This window comes from Leptinotarsa decemlineata, unplaced genomic scaffold (assembly GCF_025532065.1).
Source record: "Leptinotarsa decemlineata unplaced genomic scaffold, Ldec_3_MD MMD2_tig00026374_RagTag_RagTag, whole genome shotgun sequence".
Classification (NCBI taxonomy): Eukaryota; Metazoa; Arthropoda; class Insecta; order Coleoptera; family Chrysomelidae; genus Leptinotarsa; species Leptinotarsa decemlineata.
The window spans coordinates 2,628,830-2,651,544 of record NW_027412710.1 but is presented as its reverse complement, the minus strand read 5'-3'; the positions used below and the strand labels follow the sequence as shown (position 1 = coordinate 2,651,544).

General features: G+C 32.6%; 2 long non-coding RNA genes across 2 annotated transcripts; both read left to right on the top strand.

The window, feature by feature from the left end:
• The first annotated feature begins 610 nt into the window (after positions 1-610).
• Positions 611-22,199, top strand: LOC141486856 (uncharacterized). Its single transcript, XR_012468074.1, has 2 exons — positions 611-862; positions 21,783-22,199. It is a non-coding gene; the product is annotated as an uncharacterized lncRNA (long non-coding RNA).
• LOC141486857 (uncharacterized) lies at positions 874-1,367 on the top strand. The gene is made up of 2 exons (XR_012468075.1): positions 874-1,111; positions 1,172-1,367. It is a non-coding gene; the product is annotated as an uncharacterized lncRNA (long non-coding RNA).
• Positions 22,200-22,715: the final 516 nt, after the last annotated feature.

Below are 22,715 nucleotides of genomic sequence, written 5' to 3'. Positions count from 1 at the left end.
GCTTTGTTCATCAAATCTGAGAATGAATCACAAATTTATTCATCTGATTATATGAAGTAAAGTCCATTACCTTTAAAATTAACATTTATCATTGTTATGAATTAGTTTATTTGAAATAATTTAATTTCAACCCAGTAAACCACGCGCTTTATTATAAAGCCATACATGAATAAAAATTTAGTAGGTGGTAGAAAAACTGGCCTCATTTCCATAATCATTAATAAAAATCAGATTTCCTGTAGGAACTATTTAAACAGAATACATTTTCACCTGAAATGATTTATTTTATAAATTAAAACAACGATAAAAATAAAATAAAAACAACAATAAAAATTAATTGGCGCTCTTTGATTCCAGTGGCGCATTTGCTTTTTCAGCTGCAGGAAAACCCGGAAAAACCTGCAGCACCACATCATCTGCAGATCTTATAATATCCCTCTGAATATCAACTAAACCAACCACCACTGTTTTATGGTCCAACTTACTTCAAATGTAAACAAACTCTCCATAACCCCTCATTAACATTAACAATTTAACAAAAAAGTATGAAAATTAAATAAGGTGGCAGCATTACGTGAAGCAAGACCGCCCGGAAGAATATCCTGTAATTATTTACAAAAGGGACCTGGTCAAATGCGTCTTAGTGAGAAACGTTCATTTAAAGAAGAAGAGTAAAGTCAAAGTACTTGAAGTGCGTCTTGAATCATGACTTCCGAAGATAATTTCATATTTAAATTTTCCGTTTTATTTAATTAATTGGTGAAAATATAATATTTGTGATGGAATCATGGCTTCTTCTGGAACATCAGAAGTTCTATTGTGAAATTTTAAGGAAACCTCAGCATTGGAATTTTACTCTAAGGTAAGGTATCATGTGTTTTTAATAACTTGACGCCATTTTTGTTTTTTCGTCATGCTTCATTTCAAAAACCAAATATAAGGCTTATTTGATAGAGTATCTAGTTTTATAAAAACCGTGCTTTTGTACCAAAGAGCGAAAGTATGATTTGTCATTTTCTTTTAAACGAACCATTCAAAATTGATGGGGTATCTTTGTACAAGATGGGGAAAGAAACAGTGTTTTCTACTTCTCCATTTTGATGAAAATATTGTATGAATCTTCAAAAAATACGAAAAAAGCAATTGATTTAGAAATGAACTCTTTCCGTAGATTCGTTGATCATGCAGAGAAGTAATTTTCAGTCTCAAACTGGGAGAAATGGCCCTCTTCAAAATACTACTTTAATATATACATTGAATTAGACAAACGAAAAGTACTTTCGAAACAACTACTTTTATGGGAACATTGAATTATACAAAAACAGTTTTTTCTATTCAGTTTGTACATTCTAATAAACTTTCACTTAGACGAAGTTTTCATACAAGCAGTTTAGCAGCAATGAGATTAATCGGCGAATAACTTGAAGATAATACTCCTTATGGACCATACGACAATGTGCCAAGAACTTCTGGTGCACTACGCCATGGTAATCAAAGAAAATAGTGGGCAAAACCTTGACATTGGATTGAACTTGGCTGGCTTTTCTTGGTCTTGGCTCTTACATTGGGAAGATTGGACTATGGTGTCGATGTCATAGCCATATAGTAATGATTCCCCTTTTAAGCAAATCTTTTTTTTATATACTTTATTGTTGTCAAAAAAGTCTAGTTTTGTTAACAAAGTAAAAGATACACAGTACTGAAATATATATATATATATATATATACATATATATATATATGTAAACGGTCATTTGTCAGCCCGTAGAATATACGATGTGAACTCTGGTCAGCCCTCGGAAACGTCGGTCGTCCCGGTTTCGGGCTCACCAACGTATCCCACTGTATATAGTGTTTTTTGGACATGTTATCATGTGAAATGACGTTTAGCAAATTTTCGGTTGGGCCGACCATTACACCATATACACATAGCTGATACACCACCTACTTTCACAAAACTTCGCCAGGAGGCGTGGCTGTATAATTGTATACACCTGATGTGAATAGTGTCTTTGTGAGCCCAGGTTTATACGAACACTTTCAATGGATAGCATGTTGGTCAGCCCACAATCGGGCAACGCTGCACTTGCATTTCATGATTCTAACTAGATTGTCGTGGTGCAGAAATTCGATAATAGAGATGGAACATTTTTTGAGAGATGTAGAATTTTATGAAAAAGTTCCTGTTTTGTATGTTTTTTGTACAAGCGTTCGTGTGCGTGCATCACCCTATATCTAAACAAGCAATTTAGATCAGGAATTGTTTCGCATATAAAAGTTTTATCAGAGCTTCGTAACATATTCACTTGTAGAAAAATGCTTGATCTGAACTCATACTTTCCCACATTCGACTACTTACCCGAAATCAGCTTTTTCGGATAACGGTGTCGAGTACGGAAATGTACTGTTTCCTTTGTAGTTAGGATAATAATAATATAATTACTAACAGTGCGTTATTCCATTTAGCTTGTCGAAGCAATTTTAACCTCTGCACTATCTTAGATACAAAAATTTGAATATGTTATAAGTTGAAAATATCAATATAGTGTTCGGAATCACACGTTAAAAATGTAAGACCTCGTTAATCTATAGCTACTACAAGTTTATACTTCTGAGGGTAGTCGTTCGTAGGGGTGCGACAGACATATTTTAAACCGTTTCCTGTTTGTATTTTCAAATGTAGATTTTCAAATTCTAATTATTTGGCATGGACGCCTCAACAGAAATCGCGTTGTGTAAATCAATTTTAGACATTAAGCAGGAAACTTCGGATTTGACTTTGAAATTGTAGATTTGAAAACCTGACTGCACAAAAATAATCGAAGTGTGACTGAGTAGAAATGAGTAGATGAGAAATTACATTTTTTTCACAAACGAAAAATCTAAAATGTGATGAATGATCTGGTAATGAATTTATTGAGAAATGAATAGTGAATATCCAGAATGTCTACACTGTTTACAGTTTCAATAAATTCTATATAAAAATCCGCAGCAGCACTACGGATTTCCGATATATAATTTAGTTCAAAAATTAGGTAAAAATCGCACTAAGTATGTTTTCTATGACGAAACGAAATTCTGAGTGACTAGCATAAGGTAAGATATAATTTGTGAAACAGATATTAGTAATGAGTTTCAATTCTCTTTTTCTTAGCAATAGTTTTTTCGAAAACTCCCTTTCAGTTTTTGGAGGTATGATGTTGTTCAGGTTGAACATAATGAAGTGGATATTAAACCAATGTTTTTTTATTGTGTTGACTGTTCATGACGATGAATACGTCATATCATCATCGATTATAACCTGCAGCAGACATTTCAATCAAAATAAAAAAGACTTGGAATATTTCAGCACAGAAAAAATTTGATCAGGTTGAATAAACATTTATTTGAATGGAGTATTATTCTTCAATTTGAGAACTGCTGACAAAAATTGTTCGGTAAACTAATAAACACGTAGTATGAAAAAATAACATAATTTCTAATGAAATGAAACTACAACATGGGTAAAAAAATATCAAATGAAAATTATTAATATTATTTCTTCTTTCTATAACAACAGTAAACGTATTCTTTGATTGCAGCCCTGTTTCTATTTTTTAATAATGATGAATATTTCTTTTCCTTATATTTTAGATACAAACAAGAACTTATTCAATTCTAGCACTTCTTTTTTTTTCGGAGCGAAAAACTTTTTGACTATATTTCGTTTTGCTCCTTAGACCAAGTTTGTTTTTGAGAAGGTTTTATTGTTTTCAAAACTGTGCGTGTCTGATGATCTGAAATGAGATCAGTGTGTTGAAAAACTCTATCAAGATATGAAACGGGTTGAAAATGGATCCAAAAATGAATGATAAAAATAAAAAATGGAAGGACGATACTGAAAAGTGATTTGACTCATTTCCAACCTATACTCAGAGATACGGATGATTCCAAAACAGCTCAAAATATAAATAATTGATTGCATATAGGGAATTTTTTTCAAAAGGAGCCACGTTCAATATCTCCATAAGACAGTAATGTAAATTTCCCGAAACACCTAATTTTTGTGAAATAATATAAGGTATCGCTAAGATGCGTACACACTCCTCTTCAAAATATCAAACAAAATAACCCCATATATGCCATCTATTGGATAAGTGATTTTATCAGGAATTCAACGATGATTTTTCAGGGTTGATTTCTAATTTACTGTGAAGAAGGACCTTGAAGTATAAGTGAACGACTTTTTAGATTAATTGATACAATCTCTCACAAAAACGTATACAACAATTATTTCTATTGTCAAGTTCCTAACAGAAAACAACTTTTGTCGCGTTGAATTATATCTGTCGGATTTTTGGCAAAGTTTCTCACACAAAACACTTCAAAATACTTTCTAAAACTCACAGCCAAAAATGTTCCACTAAACAGTTTTATAAAAACGCGACACGTGTTTCGCCATACAATGGCTTCTTCGGGCGTATCTTTATCTACTATATTTTACAAATTTAATGCTTGGTATACCTAATTTTAAAATATAAAGTACCTACATTTCAAGTACTTGAGTTTGTAATGGATTAAATGACCTGAGCTTATGTCCCAGTCCCCACATTTGAAAAGTATTCAGTAACGGTTATTCAATTCTAATTGATCATTTAGTTAGTTACCCGAATTCTTGAATCTATTGATTGCTTGACATTTTAGAAGATTGAATTTCAAACTCTTCTCTTCTAAATATAACATGTCATATTCATGACTGAACTCATGTACTTCTGCTAAAAGGTGGTTTGCAAATGTGAAATTGGTCTTTCTATTCACAAAATTACATATAAGCTTTTAATTCTTTGGAAAATAATCTCCCTGTTTGGCCATTATAGAGTTTTGGGCAAGAGCCACAACTCAGCTGATATACTCCTGATCTATCCGATACCGATGTTTTGTCTTTATTGTTTTTAATAAATGCACTCACACTATTATTCGGACTATTACTATTTCTGTGAGCTAAGTTTACGCAGTCTTTCTTCAAAAAAATATCATTGGTTGGTTCAGCCAAAAATGACAATGTCTCATAACTGACGTTATCGCATCTTGAATTTGGGTAGATATGGTCCATGGCTTGTTTTTGTAGTTTTTGTTTGATTTGTTTGATCGAACTCAGCTCTCTCTGGAAATTATTCAATAGTCTATGAAGAATATTATTGAATGCAGCAACTTTATGCTGGCAAGAGTGTGTAGAGGAATTATGTATGATAATGTCCGTGTAAGATGGTTTGTGGAAAATTGCAAATTCATGTTCATTGTTATTTTTTGTAATGGTTGAGTCAAGGTAATTTAATGAATTATTTACCTTCCTCTCGGTGGTAAATTTTATTGACGGGTGGATGGAATTGACATATTCAACGAACTTGCCTACTTGCTTTTCTGTAATGATTTCATTATTCACTAGTGATAAATGGATATCGTAATGCTTGAAGAAATACATGTATAATGAATATTTAATACAACAGTCCTGAACAAACTGTAACGTCTATTTGATAAAAAAAATTGATGAGCTTCCATGAAGTATCATATTTATTCTAATACTTGCTACTTTCTACACACATTCACATCAAATCTATATACCAAATTTGGAACATCCATTCGAACTAAAAATGAAAACACAGGAAAATAATATTTCATTTGAGTTAGGAATTGGAAAACAGTGAATTACTTAAAATTAAGTAGATTCTATGATATTTATTTGTAATCGTCATATACCTATATATTCTCTAATTATTCTCTAAGTATACCAAAATATTGGCAAGCCAATTAACAAAATAGCATTAGGACCATTGCAAAGATCGTAACGGTTCTCAAAGAGTTTCGCGCCAAAATAGTTAACGCGTGTCAAACAATTGCAGATTTCGTAGGAATACTGAAACTTTAATGAAATGAATAAAAACACTTTTGTCTAATTACCTATATTTGATTTTATTTATATGACCGTTTTCGGGTTTGACCCCATTACCAAGTATTACCTTACCTATAAATTTCGTCGCCGCTGATATATACCATTATTTTTTGAAGAGAAATTTTGATGATCATAATATCCTCCATTTCATAAATTTATTATCGGATGAAAAGTGCAATTTTCTATACTTCACTGAATTTGACTTCGATACTAAATTTTCCCATTTTCATGATGTTTTTCTTCAAGCTTTTGATATATCCTTTCCTAAACAGTTTCAAAAAATTAAACAAAATCAAAATTCAAGTAGACACAAACCATGGATTACTAAGGATATCGTTGAAGAAGGTATATTACTCAGAGATATTTATAATTTGAACAAGAGCCAAACCAATGTACATTTATTGGGTCAATATAAGCAACTCTTAAAAAATCATAGACAAAAAATTGTGCTCTCAAAAAGTCAATACTTCAATAATCAATTCCTCAAGGCTCAACATAAATCTGAAGCTGCCTGGTCTACCATCAGGAAAAATACTATTATAAACGATTCATCTAAGACATTGGCGATGGTGTACTTGTTGACGATGGTCCCGGTATATCTCAAGCTTTTAGTAGTTATTTTGTCGATTCAGTGGAGTCATTAGTAAAAAATACTGCACCTAGTGGCATTGAAAATCGTTGTGTAGAAACTGAGAGTCTTTTCCTCTATCCAATAGATGAAACTGAACTCGTGGAAATAATTAAATTCGCATGTTCGAAAAATTCCAGTGGGGTTGATGAATTGCCAGGCAATGTTTTGATGAAGGCTGCTTTGAAAATAATGGAACCTCTGATTTATCTAATCAATTTATCTTTCTCTGAAGGTATTTTTCCTTCCCGACTCAAGCAAGCAATGGTCGTCCCAGTCTATAAAAAAAGCGATAAGCATGTAATGTCGAACTACAGAGGTATTGCTTTATTATCTCCATTTTCGAAAATATTTGAAGAATCTTATCAAAACTTGTGTCCTTTTTAAATAAATACAATATCGTATCTGACAACCAATATGGGTTTCAAGTGGGCTTGTCAACCCAGGATTCCATCCTTTCTCTAAATAATCATGTATTATCAAACTTCGGCAATGATGAAAAATCACTTAGTGTTCTTTTCGACTTGACACGAGCGTTTGATATCAGTCATCATGGTCTTCTTCTTGATGAACTGTTTGGCATGGGCGTTCGTGGTCCAAGTCTGAAATGGATTGAAACCTATTCAACTGGTCGTACACAGGTTGTTAAAGTTAGGCTTCAGACTGGGTCATTTTTCTCTGAATTTCGAAACGTTGTTACAGGAGTGCCCCAAGGTAGTGTTTTGGGGCCTACACTATTTATTTTATTTGTTAATGACCTTTCAAAAATTAATCATCCACAGTGCTCTATACAATTTGCTGATGACACATCTTTTACTGTCAGTGGTTCGGAATGTGAAACATTGTCAGTAAGAGCAAATGATGCTGTATTCAACATGCAAAATTATTGTTCTAAGAATGGCTTGATTCTAAATAATCTTAAAACCAACACCATTTTCTTTACAATTCAGGAAACTGATTGTAGTGTATTGGTTAGGTCTGAGATTAAAAATATTGAACAGGTAAACTATGAAAAATTTTTAGGAGTTTTTATTGATTCCCAACTCAATTGGAATCATCATGTTTATTTCATACTGAAGAAATTAGCGACACATTGTTTCGTTATATGGAATCTGCGTAATTTTGTGTCTATTGAAATTCTTAAAAGTTACTATTATGCATATATTTACTCTGCCCTCAATTACTATATTATTTGTTTTGGCAACTGCAATATAATCAATGACTTATTAATTTTCCAGAAAAAATAAAAGAACAATTTGTTTTTAAAAAAAACTCGATTCCTGTAAACCACTATTTGCAAAGTTGAATATATTAACTGTTACTTGCATGTGTATTTTTAATTGCGTAATCTACGTTAAATCAAATTGCTCCAAGTTTTAGAATAGAGATGATACATGTCTTCTTTCGGGCTTTACCCTGAGAAAAAACTATAACATTTTAATTCCTAGTCATAAGTTAGCCAAGGTGACTAATGGACCTCATATCATGTCAAAAAAACTGTACAACAAGCTCCCAATATCCATTAAAAAATAACTAGTGTAAAGCTCTCTAAACAAAAAGTTCGGAAAGTATTATGTGAAAAGGTATTTTATTCGCTTGATGAATTTTTTCAGTCTGATTTGGAATTTAAAATTTTAATTTTTGTACCCCTTTTATGGTCTGAATGTTATGTAATATATCATATAATTATGTTGTTTTATGATTGTGACCTCATTGTAATTGTACTAAGTTATGTGATTTTTTCCATGCCGTTCCTAGGTCTACGGAAATAAAGATTTTTGATTTGATTTGAAGTATTGAAAAAATACTTAATAATGCGGGGTCAAACCCGAAACTGGTCGTATACATAAAATCAACTAGTGGTACTTAGACAAAAGTGTTTTTATTCATTTCATTAAAGTGATAAACAAGTAATCAATCATACATAATACAGAAACTATATGAAACATAAATAGTCAATAGTAACGGCATCTTTTTCTTTTCCTAATATATTTTTTCCGGTAAACTAACACATAGTTTACCTCTGAAAAACTGGATTTGCCAGGATTTTTAAAACACTTGATACCCCCACGACTCCAATGATACACTGAAATGGATCGCGTTCCTGGTCAGCCCTTCGATGTGGCAGCATTGTAGGGCTGACCAAGATGCTCTTCATATAGCGATTTGTATAACTATGGGCTGACCAACAGCATGGGGCTGACAAAGGTTTAAAGGATATGTAAAATTTTTATTTTCAGAAAAAATCTACCCCTCTGATGGGCCTATTAATAAAATCATACCACTGAAGAGTATTCCGAAAAGTATATACCTAAATATATTCGGGAAGTGCTGGGTGGACCAACGCCCCGTTCATATACCGGGCTGACCAATATGCAATGAACAAATATATATATATATATATATATATATATATATATATATACATATATATATACATATATATATATATATATATATATATATATATATATATAAAATATAATTAATCTATATATATATATATATATATATATATATATATATAATATAATTAATCTATATATATATATATATATATAAAATATAATTAATCTATATATATATATATATATATATAAAATATAATTAATCTATATATATATATATATATATATATATATATATATATATATATATATATATATATATATATATATAATACAAAAAAAAATAATACAAAAAAAATTGGAATCAGTACAAAGTATGGCCTCCACGCTGGTTTATTACGGCCCTACATCTATCGTGCATCTACAAAATGAGATTGTCAATGTCTTGTTGAGGTACATTTGCCCATTCAGTGATTAAAAGCTCTCTCAATTGAAACGTTGTGTGAATGTTCCCCATATGCGGAGTAATTCTTCGTTGAAGCATGTCCCACACATGCTCGATGGGATTCAGGTCCGGTGATTGTGCTGGCCATGGCAATACATCAACTCCTTCGTTGGTGAGCCAGTCAGTCACTAGACGCGCGACATGTGGACGAGCATTATCGTGCATTAGGTGGAAGTTTTCACCAACAGCACCAGCAAACAGACGGACGATAGGTAGAAGAATGGTGTCGAGGTACTGTCGAGCTGTGAAGAAGCGATTTGGAAAAACGAGATCGGTTCTGCCGCCGATCATGATTCCGCCCCATAGCATTACTGTACCACCTCTGTATGTGTGGACTTCCTGGACGTGTCTCAAACGTTCATTATTTCCAGGTCGTCTCCACAGTCTTACTCGACAAGAATCTGGATGAAATCCAAATCTGGATTCGTCTGTAAACAAAACTGTGGCCCAATCATTTGCATCCCAGTTTTGATGTTCTTGACACCACTCTAATCTTCTACCGCGATTGCCTCTCGACAAAGGTGGACATCTAAGTGGCCTTCTGTTGTGGAGATCTGCTTCATGCAGTCGATTTCTGACAGTATCACGACCAATGGTTACCTGGTGCGTCTGCTGCAACACGTTAACCAACTCAGATGCTGTGATTGTCGGTTGTCTTCTTGCGGTTGAGACCAAAAATCGGTCTTGAACTGCAGTTGTAGCGCGTCCTCGCCCTGGATGTTGTTCGGCTGGACTGCCAGTTTCACGGAAACGCCGCCACAATCGACTGATAACACTTTGGGAGACCCCCAAACGAAGAGCTACATCATTTTGTCGCATGCCACCTTGAAGAAGCCCTACAGCTCTATTCATCTCAGCCAATGGTAAGTGATGGCGTTCCATGTTAAAGCACAATATTTCCAGTTTAATTGCTGAGCAACAACTGCATAGAATGTACAAACTCGACACTTTCAGATTATTTATTTTAGCCAAAAACCTACAGTTTGTAAAAAACTTGATAAAAGATTAGTTACCGTTTTTGCAGGCTTTGTTCAACCCATAGAAATCTACAGGGTGGTCGAGTGTACCAATTTAATTGAAATAAAACGTCCTCATGCATTTATTTTTATGATATTTAGTATGTTATAAAAATATCCCTAGACTTTTCCAATGTATATATATATATATATATATATATATATATATATATATATATATATATATATATATATATATATATTTGATTATAACAGTTTTTTATCCATTTTTTTTTAATCCCAGTATAGTGGTTCCGGAAGAGCAGGAACCTTCAGCTCCTTTGGGAATAAAAATAACATTCAGCACCACGCAGATAGGAGTGAGAAATTTATTATGTGAGTAGAATTGTACAAGTAAACATTATAATAATTTTAATATGAATTATTTTCTAGAGACGATGATTTTGAAAATATTTATATATATATATATACTCTCTGTGTTTCAATATTCAAATGCATCCGAATCTTATTCAGTGGTACCTCATTTTCACATGGTTCACCATCGTTATTGGAATCACTACACTGGAAAAAGTCTGCGTTGTTTTCACACTAGTTATGACTATTAGTACTTGTCCAAGGACGCCGTATTTCAAACAGATAATAAAAATTTTATTATCTGTTATTATTTCTATTCGTCACCGTAACATGACTTCAAATTTAATTTTATGACTTTTCAGCCAATCATTAAGCTTGGTTAGTAAAAATTATCCAATACAAACTGCCAATTTTACAGTCCACGTGGACTAGTTCGTAACCGGTTCATTTCTATGTATTGTTTTTTGGCCTTTGAGAGTGCCGCCAATTTTGAATATGCACAATATCGTTCACTTCGACTATACACACAACAAAATAAATGTGCACCTATAGAAATTGTTATTTGAAAATTTCGTATATATATACATAAATAAAATTTTATTTAATGTGATACATGTAAAAAAAATGAATAAAACATCGATAAAAAATGTTAGACCAGTTTGTCAATTATTCAACTCATAAGTTATCGCTCTAAGCGAGTATCCTATACAATAACCTATTTATTTTCTCCGAATTCTTGAGAAAATTAAAGCAAGTCATCAAATATATAACATTTATTAAACCAAACAAAAACGTTCTCATAAAATGTAAAGAGAAATAATCATTCATCATATAAATGTATAACTTTCATTGGTGACAATTGAAATATCTAAATATTTTTACCAATTTCTCCACTTTAACTGGATTGAGTTTATCGCGTAGCTTCGTCCATATATTAGTCTAATCAACAACAACAAAACATGAAAAATAGAGATAAAGGTCATAAAAATATGAGCGATAGCTCATTCGATTCGGAATCACCTCTAGAAAAATGTTTTTGAAGGATTTTGGTGCAGGTAAAAATTGAAATTGTTATTAACAAAATAAGATAAGAAAATAAGAAAAACAAATTTTCATTGATGAAAATCTAAAATTTGATTTCCATGTCGACTACTTATGTAAAAGACTAGCAGCAGGATGTCATGCAGTGAGAGTTGTTGCAAGATGGACACTACTATCACAAGATCAGTTTATTTTGCACAAATTGAATCCTATTTACGTTATGGAATTTGTTTCTGGGGAAATTGTGCAAAATTTCTCGTTTCAATATGGTATTCTCTCTACAAAAAAGAGCCATCAGATATTTATGCAAGGCTAGCTACAGGGATTCATGCCGCCCATTATTTGTGAAGCAAAAAATTCTGACCTTAGTATATCTTTTTATTTTGGAAACAGTGTGTCTTATCCACAAAAAATATAAAAATCAATTTGGGAACACCGCAACTTATAGTACACGTCAGTCTTACTCCGTTTCCCTTCCCACACCTTCTCTAGCCCTTACACAAAATTCTATTATTTTCAATAGCAAGAAGTTATTTAACCACCTTCCCATTAATTTAAGGCGAATATATAATGGAAAGAAATTCAGAAAGAAAGTGAAAGAATACCTTGTTGGGAGGCCCTATTATAGTGTGGATGAATTCTACCAAGGCTCTATCGAATAATTGACATGTAGCTTTGTGTAAACAAGTTATTGAAACCAACACAAAATGGCTATCAATGTTCATTATGTAGAATTATATATTTACGTTTACTTAATATTCATAAATTCATGTACTTATATTTGTAGCTGTTCATCTGGACTTAATATTGTTCTGTCCATATACTCTGCTCCGGTGTTTAAGCATTATTTTATAGTTTATATTTGTTAATTGTCCCTTATACATGTTTTACTTTACTAGACTTTGCCAATAAGATGTTTATATCTTGGGTAATAAAGCATATTTTGATTTGATTTGATTTGATTTTAAAAAATGATGCGCTCGAGTATGCCCATGCAATAGTATTTTTTTTACATATTTAAAAATCTATAGTCGTTTGCCTCACCGATGAAAATGCTTTTAGGTGTTCCCCGAAATATTTAGGATCCATTGTGTAAGCCAAATAATGATATGGAGTAATTGCTTGTTCAAATCTTTTTTTTATTATATCGTGGTAAGGTTCTAGACTTTATCATTCAGGAGACCAAGCCAAATGAGTTATGCTTCAGACAATGTTACTGAGTCACTTTGCAGTTTATCAAGAGCAAAACCTATAGACTTGTTTTTGTAAATCAATTGCGTTCGTATATATATCCATATTTAATAATTTCTGAATTGAAGGGGTTATATTTTTAGGAGTGATTAATTTTTGGGAAAGAAAGTTTTTGGCTTTCTACTACTCCATCTTGATACAAAAAACAAGGATGAGGGAATCTTCTAAGGAAAGAAGTAATCAATTTTAAAATAAGTAACACTATACATGGATGTGTAGATCATGCAAAGAAGTAACTTTCAGACAAAAAATTGTGTGTATTTTCTATAATGTTATCCAATTTGGTACTGAAGAGCCTTGTGGCAAGTGTCTTAGGGCGAAACATCAGTGTATACCAGTGAGGGTGACAGTGTTCCATGTAAGTGCAATTTTTTACCATTCATTCAAAGTAGAACTCATGTGAATGATATCTGATTTTTATTCCACAACGAATGTTTGAAATACAAACTGAGTAGAGAAAAGTATCTTCTGTATAATTCAGTGTTCATATAGAAGTATTTGTTTCAAAAGAATTTTTTCTTTCGTGTAATTCAATGTGTATATGAAAGTAGCTGTTTCAGGAGGACTTTCTTCCAGTTTGTGTCTGAAAGTTACTTCTTTGCATGATTTACACATCCATGTATAGAGTTACTTATTTTAAAATTGATTACTTCCTTCTTTTCCTTGGAAGATTCCCTCATCCTTGTTTGTTGTATCAAGATGGAGTAGTAGAAAGCCAAAAACTTTCTTTCCCAATAATAATTTCTGTTTTATTGATTTTGATTTTGCATCATGAGTTTCAAAATAGGTTTCATTTTCCGTCATATCATCAAAAAATTATGGACAAGTGTTTCAAAGCAGTCAACGTGGGAGTTCCACCTAGTTTCGTTTGGGATTTGTGGCATTTTGGCCCCCTCTTTAGCTTTTAACCAACCGTGTGGCATGTGATGATACTTGAAAAATTTCTGTACATCAACGATATGTTTAAGTACAGTTTTTGGTGAAACTTTTTTTTCTACCAGATTTAAAGAGTGAGCTGAACACCCATAAACCACAAACTCCGGGTATGCATCATCCAAATTCTGCCTCAATTTCAGCATTTTATTTTCATTATCGCTACAGAAAGCAAATACATCCTTGTTGAATTTTTCTTTGCATTTCTTCATATTTTCTTCTGCTACTTCGAAACAAAATTCTGCTGTTTTCTGTTCGGCCTCACAGTCTTGAGCTGACAGTAGAAGTGATTCTTTTCCAGTGTGTATTGTGGTGGCAATAATTGAATCATTCCGCACACTAGACCAACCATTCTAAAGCAGTGATAGGTCTATTGACTCCGGTGGAGTTGTCGCGTGATAATTCTGACGTTGTTTGTTTATCGACTTTATTAGATACTTGATCTAATAGTTGATTCGCCAAAGTTTTTCTATTAGGTGTTCGATAACCAGGTCGAAGTAAATTAATCATTCGTATGAAAGAATGACTTTCAATCTTTTCAAAGCCTATATTTGTAGCAAAGAAAAACTCCGCTATAGCTTCATCCAGTTTGTTAATTTCTGTCTCTGATGTTTTCACGACAAATTTTGATAAACCTTCCAGTTTCATCCTTTTTTCATTCACTGGGATTTTCTGATATAGATGATCTATTTTTTTGTAGAGTGCCTGACAAATTAGCTGCAAGGAAAAGAAAAGAACCTAAATATTTACATCAATCAATTCTATATTCAGCAATTCAGCATCAGAAAATGTGCTTTGCATTTTGGGATGTTGGGAATTTGGGATGTTGGGTACAAAACATAAAACGAGATATAGCATATTAAATTATTAAATATTTACAAATAACGAATGTATGCACATTCCTCTTCCCAATAAAATAGAGGCATAACGAACTTACCTTGTTCATTACATTTCTTGAAAACTTTTGATGGTGAAGGTGAAGACAACTGTGAATCAGCAGCGGAATTCTAAGACAGCTATCGTATCGTTTGAGACGACAGTAGGAATTTTAAGTAGTAGTTGGTTCGTAATTTCATCCGATAGGTGTAGATCTATCGTTTAAAGATTTCAATATATGTTTCTCTTTTCAATAGTACATGTTTCCGTTTTCAACATTTCAAAATCCTAACCTGAAAACGAAATAGATTAAAGTATTTGTGGATGTTTTGTGATTTGTTTATTAAAAAAAAATGAACAATTATGTTGCCCATAGTTCACCAAGGAATTATGAATGAATGAATGAAAGTTTATTGACTACCTTACATTACATAATGTTTGTAGTAAGTCCAAATAATATCTAAAAAGAGTACAACACAGAGAAACAAAATAAGATAAAATAAAATTTTAAAATATAATACACTGCTACTACTAGCTATTGTAAAATATCGCAGTGTGCACTCCATAGAAATACACTAGCGATGTCGAAAATGCTCCATGAAATCACTGACAGAATAAAAACAATTAGTTAGTAAAAATGCTTTTAAGCGCTTCTTGAATTTATTGTTTGATAGGATTTTGTATTCCTGCGGTAACAGGTTGTAAAGATTATAATTTAGATAGTTTTTCTGTGATTTGGTTAAGCGAAAACGATCAGTACGAATATTGCCTGTAGCCCTGGTATAATGATAATGAATATCGGATTGTTTGCGCAGACACAATCGATTTTTGTGGATCTCGAGCAGAACCGAGAAAATGAATAATGAAGACAAAGGCAATATGCGTAATTGTGCAAAAAGGGGCTGGCAGTGATCACGAAAACTCACATTGGCAAGTATCCTGATTGCTTTTTTTTGAAGTCGGAAAATATCTACAGCACTAGAGGCGTTCCCCCAGAGTACAATCCCATAAGTAATGACAGAGTGAAAAAATGAAAAATATACATTTTTGAGCGTTGGAAAAACTTGAAATTGGCTTCAGTTGACGGAGCAAAAAAATTGAGCTGGCCAATTTACCTCGTAGGTCATCCGTATGATTTTGTCAAGATAATTTACTATCTATGTTTATGCCTAACAATTTCACACTGTTATCACTCGACATAGTGCTAGACAAACAAAAGGTGAGATTCTTTGTTTTTTCATTATTCAGTTCTAGTTTATTTAATGAAAACCACGTTTCAGCACTTGAGAGTGAAATTTTTACGTACTGTTGCAAATCCGGCAAGGTGTCACCTGAAAAGATGAGCATAGTATCGTCAGCAAATAAAACTGACTTATAGGGATGTAAAAAATAAGGTAGATCATTGATGTAAATGATGAACAATAGAGGGCCGAGGACTGAGCCCTGGGGCACTCTATGTTTGATAGGTTTATAATTAGATGTACAGCTGTTAGATGTGACAACTTGTAAACGATTTGTTAAATATGAGGCAATGAGTGATAAAGCTACACCTCTTATTCCATAGAACTGCAGCTTATCCAGAAGAATAGAGTGAGTGATGCAATCAAACGCCTTAGATAGGTCGCAGAGTGTGATGGCGGTTATCTTGCCCTCCTCAAGGCCCTCGATCACATCACTCACCACCTTAAGAATAGCTTGCGACGTTGATCTCTCTCTTCTGAAACCGAATTGTGAGTCGGTAAAAAACCTGTTTTGTTCAAAATAGTTGTATAAACGCTGTTTCAGGAGAGTCTCGATTATTTTACTGAAGATAGAGATGATAGTTATTGGTCGATAATTATTCGTATCCGAAAGCTTTCCTTTTTTATGAAGAGGTAAGACTTTCGATATTTTGAAAGCATCCGGGTAGATACCGGACATGAAAATTAGATTTATGAGGGAGGTGATATGCTTTACAATTATATCAGCTATTTCCTTGATGACGAAGCTGTTTAGTTTGTAAGAATCCAAGCAACCTGAGTTGTTTAGACTATTTATGGTAGTTAGGACTTCATGTTCTGTGACCGGAGATAGAAAGAATGAACTGTTTGGGGTAGGGAAATTACAATAGTTTAAGAGTTCCTTATCTGACGTTGCAGGAATTGACTTTATTATGTTTGCGGCAATTTCAACAAAAATTTCATTGAAAGTCTCAGCAGACAAGGAGTTCATCTTGGAGGTTGCTTGCATTTTTATTTTTATTTCTTTCAAAATGTACAATTTTCCATGACGCTTTACACTTATTCTTAGCTGACGAAATGAAATTGTCATAAGCTAATCATTTGCTGTTTTTTAATTGTTTATTATAATCTTTCTTGAAACTCCTGAAGACAGCAATGTCGACAGGTTTTTTGCTGACCTCTGAAATAGCTTTGAGAGTGGAGAGTTTGTCTCTTTTTTCCCTCAAAGAATCATCAAACCAATTTACTGGAGATTTCCTGACTTTTTCACGGCATTTTTTCAGAGGAAAAATATCAACGATCAGCTGTCTAAAGGTGTTTGTTATAAAATGAGATAAGTAGTTGACATCTCGATTAGCGTCAAAAATAGACCAGTCCATATTTAAGAGGGAATTCCTTAGCCCTCATATGCCATTTTTCGAAAAAAACCTTTTAACTAAAGGTTTGTTTGGAAAAAGGTTTTTTTTTCCTATTTATAGCAATTACTTGTGCTCTGTGATCTGAAATACATGGTTCCCAGACACCAGCCGTAAAAACATGGTTGTTCAAGTTGGTAAAAATGTTGTCAATGCAGGAAGCCGATGTAGTTTTTAGTATCAATTCGAATAGTTGAAGTGATGGGTGCAGAATTTATAGTATTCCCTCAGAATATTCGGGAAAGGAATGTATTGAAAATGGCTTTCATGGAGAAATGGCATTTTCCGGGAGTTGTAGGGGCTATTGATTGTACCCATGTTGCCATCTTAAAACCACCTGGCGATGAACATAATTTCATTAATAGAAAGGGTTACTCCCTTGCCAAGTTATTTGTGATCACCGTATGAAAATAAATAATATTTCTGCTAACTATGGAGGATCCACTCGTGACTCTTTTATATGGAACCACTCATTGATAAAGAATTATATGTAAGAAAGTTACGAATCTGGGGAACAAGCTTGGTTGACTGGAGATTTTGGCTACCCACTTTAGCCATTTCTAATGACACCTTTTCAAAACCCCCTTGAAAATAGTCCCGAATCTAGGTTTAATCATGCCCACATTAGAGCAAGGAATTGCATCGAAAGATGTTTTGGCATCCTAAAAATGAGATTTCGCTGTCTTTTGAAGGAGCGTACTTTGAGATACAATCCTGATTTTGTAGCCAGTTTGTTGAAGGCATGTGCTGTTTTACACAATATGTGTGTGGATGAAAACATACCCATCGATGAAAACGTAGGTGATCCAGACAATGATAAAAGTGACGTCCTGATTGCAGAACCACTCAATAACCAAGGACAATTTGCTGTAGAAGGAATGAGGGTTAGAGATAGAATTGTCCAGCAGTATTACCAATAATTTTTTTGTAAACCTATACCAAATATGTTTTGATTGGAACATTTATATTGTCATAAAATTGATTTCTTTTTCGAAAATACAAATATTTCAAAAAAAAAACAAGTATATGATACAGTGCATATGTTGAATGTCGCAAAGTCTATGTAATTTTGTCTTTTTTTAAAGTTTTTCAATAATTTGAATGAGGACTAAACTATCTATTTGTGAAGTAAATAGAAGATTCAAACATAATTAATGATACACTCCAGTACAAAATCAGATACATTCGAAAAAAAAATGAACAGCTTTCCATAACAATAAAATAAAAACAATCTTTGATATTCCACAAAATAATGAAGAAGTACAACAAAACCATTCATTGGGTACCACATAAATGAAAGGCTGCTTTCTATTCCAGTTCTGGGGAGGTACTTTCTTCAAAAATCACCCGCCTACCTAGAAGCTGTTATTTTTGTTAAATTCGTTCATTTATATCATAGCATTTGTTGTTACCTGTGGCAAAGAATTGTTTAAAGTTCTCAATTCATTTGCAACATCTTTCAAATTGAAAGTAATATCGCTCAAGGAAGATTTTAATGTATTTTTTATATCTTTTAACTCTTCAATGGTTTCCCTGTATTTATTGTGGAAGTCCATTTTGTGTCTCTTATGTGGTGGTTCCGTATCATCTCTCTGGGGCATAGTTTTTGATATTGAAGGTATCTTTGATGTTAATGGTTCATCAAGACTATTTTCGCAGGACTCTGGTCCAAGGGATACAACAGGTACACCACATTCTGGATTATTTAATCCCACAAAAGTTTGTCCCTAATAAATCCAATATTTTCAGTTCTAATTATTTCAATTGTTTCACATCATCACGTCCACCCCCGGTGCGAGATAATGAAGCTTTTTATACAAATCCTTTCCTCGAGGACCAACAAATCAATCAATCAATCAATCAATCAATGTACTTTATTGTCTAAGTGGAAAGACTCTTGTTGACAAAGCATGGTTTACATGTACAATACAGTAGTATATGCCTATTAATTTGTCAGTGATTTATATAAAATGGTTAAAATTTGCAGATATAAACAATAGATAATACATATATCTTTGATCTAGTTGTTAAAAGAACAAAACATAAAAATAAAAATATAAAATTATTCATTTCATCTTTCGATGAAATCACAAATAAATATAGATAAAATGCAAAAAGCTACAGTTAGCCCAAGATACTGTCACTATAATACTCTTGCAGGCTGTAGTATCCTTTAGTTAAAAATATGCTTGTGACGGTTTTCCGTAGCCAGGAAAGAGTGCTTCTCCATTGCCTCTAACATAATTTGCCAATGGGCCTCTCTTACTTTGAATGACATTTTTATAAAAATAATGAAATTCCCTCAATGACCAAAAAAAAAAATTGCTGATTTTACTATTCCTAACAATTGGGTACTTCACTTGTTCTTCACATAAAACCATAAAACATAAAAATATTTATGCATAAAACGTACAAAACATAAATTTCCACGTGAATGTAGGACCTCCTTAAGACAAATTCCGACGATAACCGATAATTCTTCCGTGAGAGAGTTAGAATAGCAATGTACTATCGTTTCGATTCGCGTCTCGTCTCGCACCGATACGATACGAGCAATTGTTAGAATTCCACCTCAGAACCCGAACTGCAACGACCAATACTATCATTTGGAGTCGTTTTGTTTTTTATTCCAGAGCACACTAATAAATGTTTTCGAATTCTTTCGATTTTTGGACTAAGTTTACAGGACGTATTCCCATTCCCATGAGAACTTCCCACCACCTTTGTTCATGGTTTTTTTTAAATTAAGTAATGCATTTACAAAACAACAAAAACATTGTTTTTATGAGTTATTTGGGGTTATGTTTATGCTGCTTATACTGCAAATTCTGATATGTGAATGGAAAACGTTTTATATAATTTTCTGTAATGAACAGGATTGCTATGTGTACTATTTAATCTTCTCGACATTAGATGCCACCACAGTAGGGTATATGTATCTGGCATATCCTTTAAGATGGGTGTTATGCCCGGTTATAACCAGTGGTTCGGGTTTTTGTTGAAAAACCCGGGTTTTTTTTTGCCATCCTTGTTGGAAATTGCATCTTGATTCGAAAACACATTAACAGCTTTAAAGCCATCCAAACGAATTATAGTACTCGGCAGGCAGAAAATATTAGATTGCCTTTTCCAGCATTAAATCTTGTCAAAGACTCTGGGATCAGGAATATTAGAAGATCAACAAAACACATTGAAAACTTTATTCAGTGAGAAACCATACTAGTGCTTTGCTGACTTTTTCAATTGAACATTTAAAATCGGATTCGATTCCAATACTAAAGTCATTTTGTATTAGTGTTATTACCCTGGTCTGATGTAGAATTTGATATGATGTATGTAATAATAATAATAATAATTCTTTATTCTCCAGAAGGACAATACAAGTATTGTATAGGAGTAGTCGTTCATCTAAAATTAACAGAACATGGTAACATTCAGTTAAATTGTATATAACAAAACAGTAAAGTTGCATATATTATAGTCGTTCATCTATAGTATAGAATAATTGTGTAACACATATATACATTTACAGACATATATACATATATTCACCCAAATATACAAATTACAGACAAATCATAAAGGATTTACAAATACTTATTATAGTGCCTGATCGACTTTATAAGAGCATCTTTCAATTAAAAAATGTTTAAGACTTTTTTTAAAACATGTTAAGGTTCGACTCTCTCTTACATAGTCTGGTAATTTATTAAATAATAAAGGACCTAGTGAGTTTGGAGAGTTTTTAGATAATTGAACCCTAGAAAGGGGAAGAGGGTATATGTATCTTCATTCATTATTTTCTGACCAATTTATGTTTTGGTATATGTCTCGTTTTAAATTATGTTTATCTTCTGACTGATATGTGTTTTATATGTCTATTTTTTAAACTATTAACATAATATATGCTTTGTCAATAAGACTTTTTGTCCCTCAGACAATAAAGAATATTTTTCTCTCTTAACTAATTGTTATTTCATAGGTTTTTTGTCAATTTAATGAAGGGAATATTTGAAAAAGATAAAATCCTTTAAATTGAAAGGGTTTATATTTTTAGGAGTGATTAATTTTTGGGAAAGAAAGCAAAAACTCTCCCAACAAATAAAATACTTGTTTTTTAAAATATTCAGAAAAAGTTTCAACAAGTGTGGACAAATTATATTTTGGCTGCAACATTTCTATTCAAATTTAGTATCTTCTTCTATAAAGGTTTCATTTGCGCTTTTTATTTTAAAGTAGTGAAGTCCAAAAATGTCTATGACTTATTTTTAGTGAAATGAATTTAATTTATATATATTTTTTCAGAATTTCCACACAGGAACTGATGATTGTGGTCCTGTAATGCGGAATGAAACATCAACATGGAGATACACTTCTGGGTGGTGTTGGTGGTACATCAAGGACACGAATGAAACCCTTGGAATACATTTCTTTTACACTGATGTAAATATGTTATCTTGATCTAAGTGCGACGTTTTTTCTCATGTAAATGACTGAAATAAAAGTACATGAATTTGTTTGAGGTTAATCCATCCTACAAAGTAGGATATTGGTCAAATATTGGATCAGATATCTATAACATTCATCTGAGGTAACTATATTGTTACTGCCAATACATGTCTAATATACTAAATTGTGGGATGTGTTGGAGAAATATGTATCGGACTTGATTCTTACGATGTGTGCATTCTGATTCTGTAGTAAAAAAGAAAGTATTGTTGAGACATAATTTGTCATTGGTTCAACTGGTTAGTATAACTAAAAATGGAGTATACTTGTTTGGATGTCTAATTTCATTTTCCAAAATTTCGATCTGCAAAATTCATCCATTACTCTTATGTGCTTCCATAAGTTTTTTGAAGCCAGAAGTTTCACTTCCATAAATTTGAAAATGACTCTGGATATATATAATTCAATATTATTGAACAAATTATATGGATGCATAAAGATGGGCTAACCATTAATTTTTGGTATGGTACACGTTTTGCTTGTCACTCTCCTTTTCCTCCTCAGTATTTCGTCGGAGAATCTGTTGAATATGTTTCTGCAAACATGTAGCTTACTAGTTATTTATATTTCATTCATAGATATTTGTTACTTCTGCTTTTTCTGCTCTTCATTTCCATCATTGTGATGTAGGTCTTACTGAAATACGATTTATAGAACGTGTCTTCAAATTGCAAGGTTATAAAATATAACACAAGGTTTTGTAAAAAAGTATATTCGTGTCATACTGAA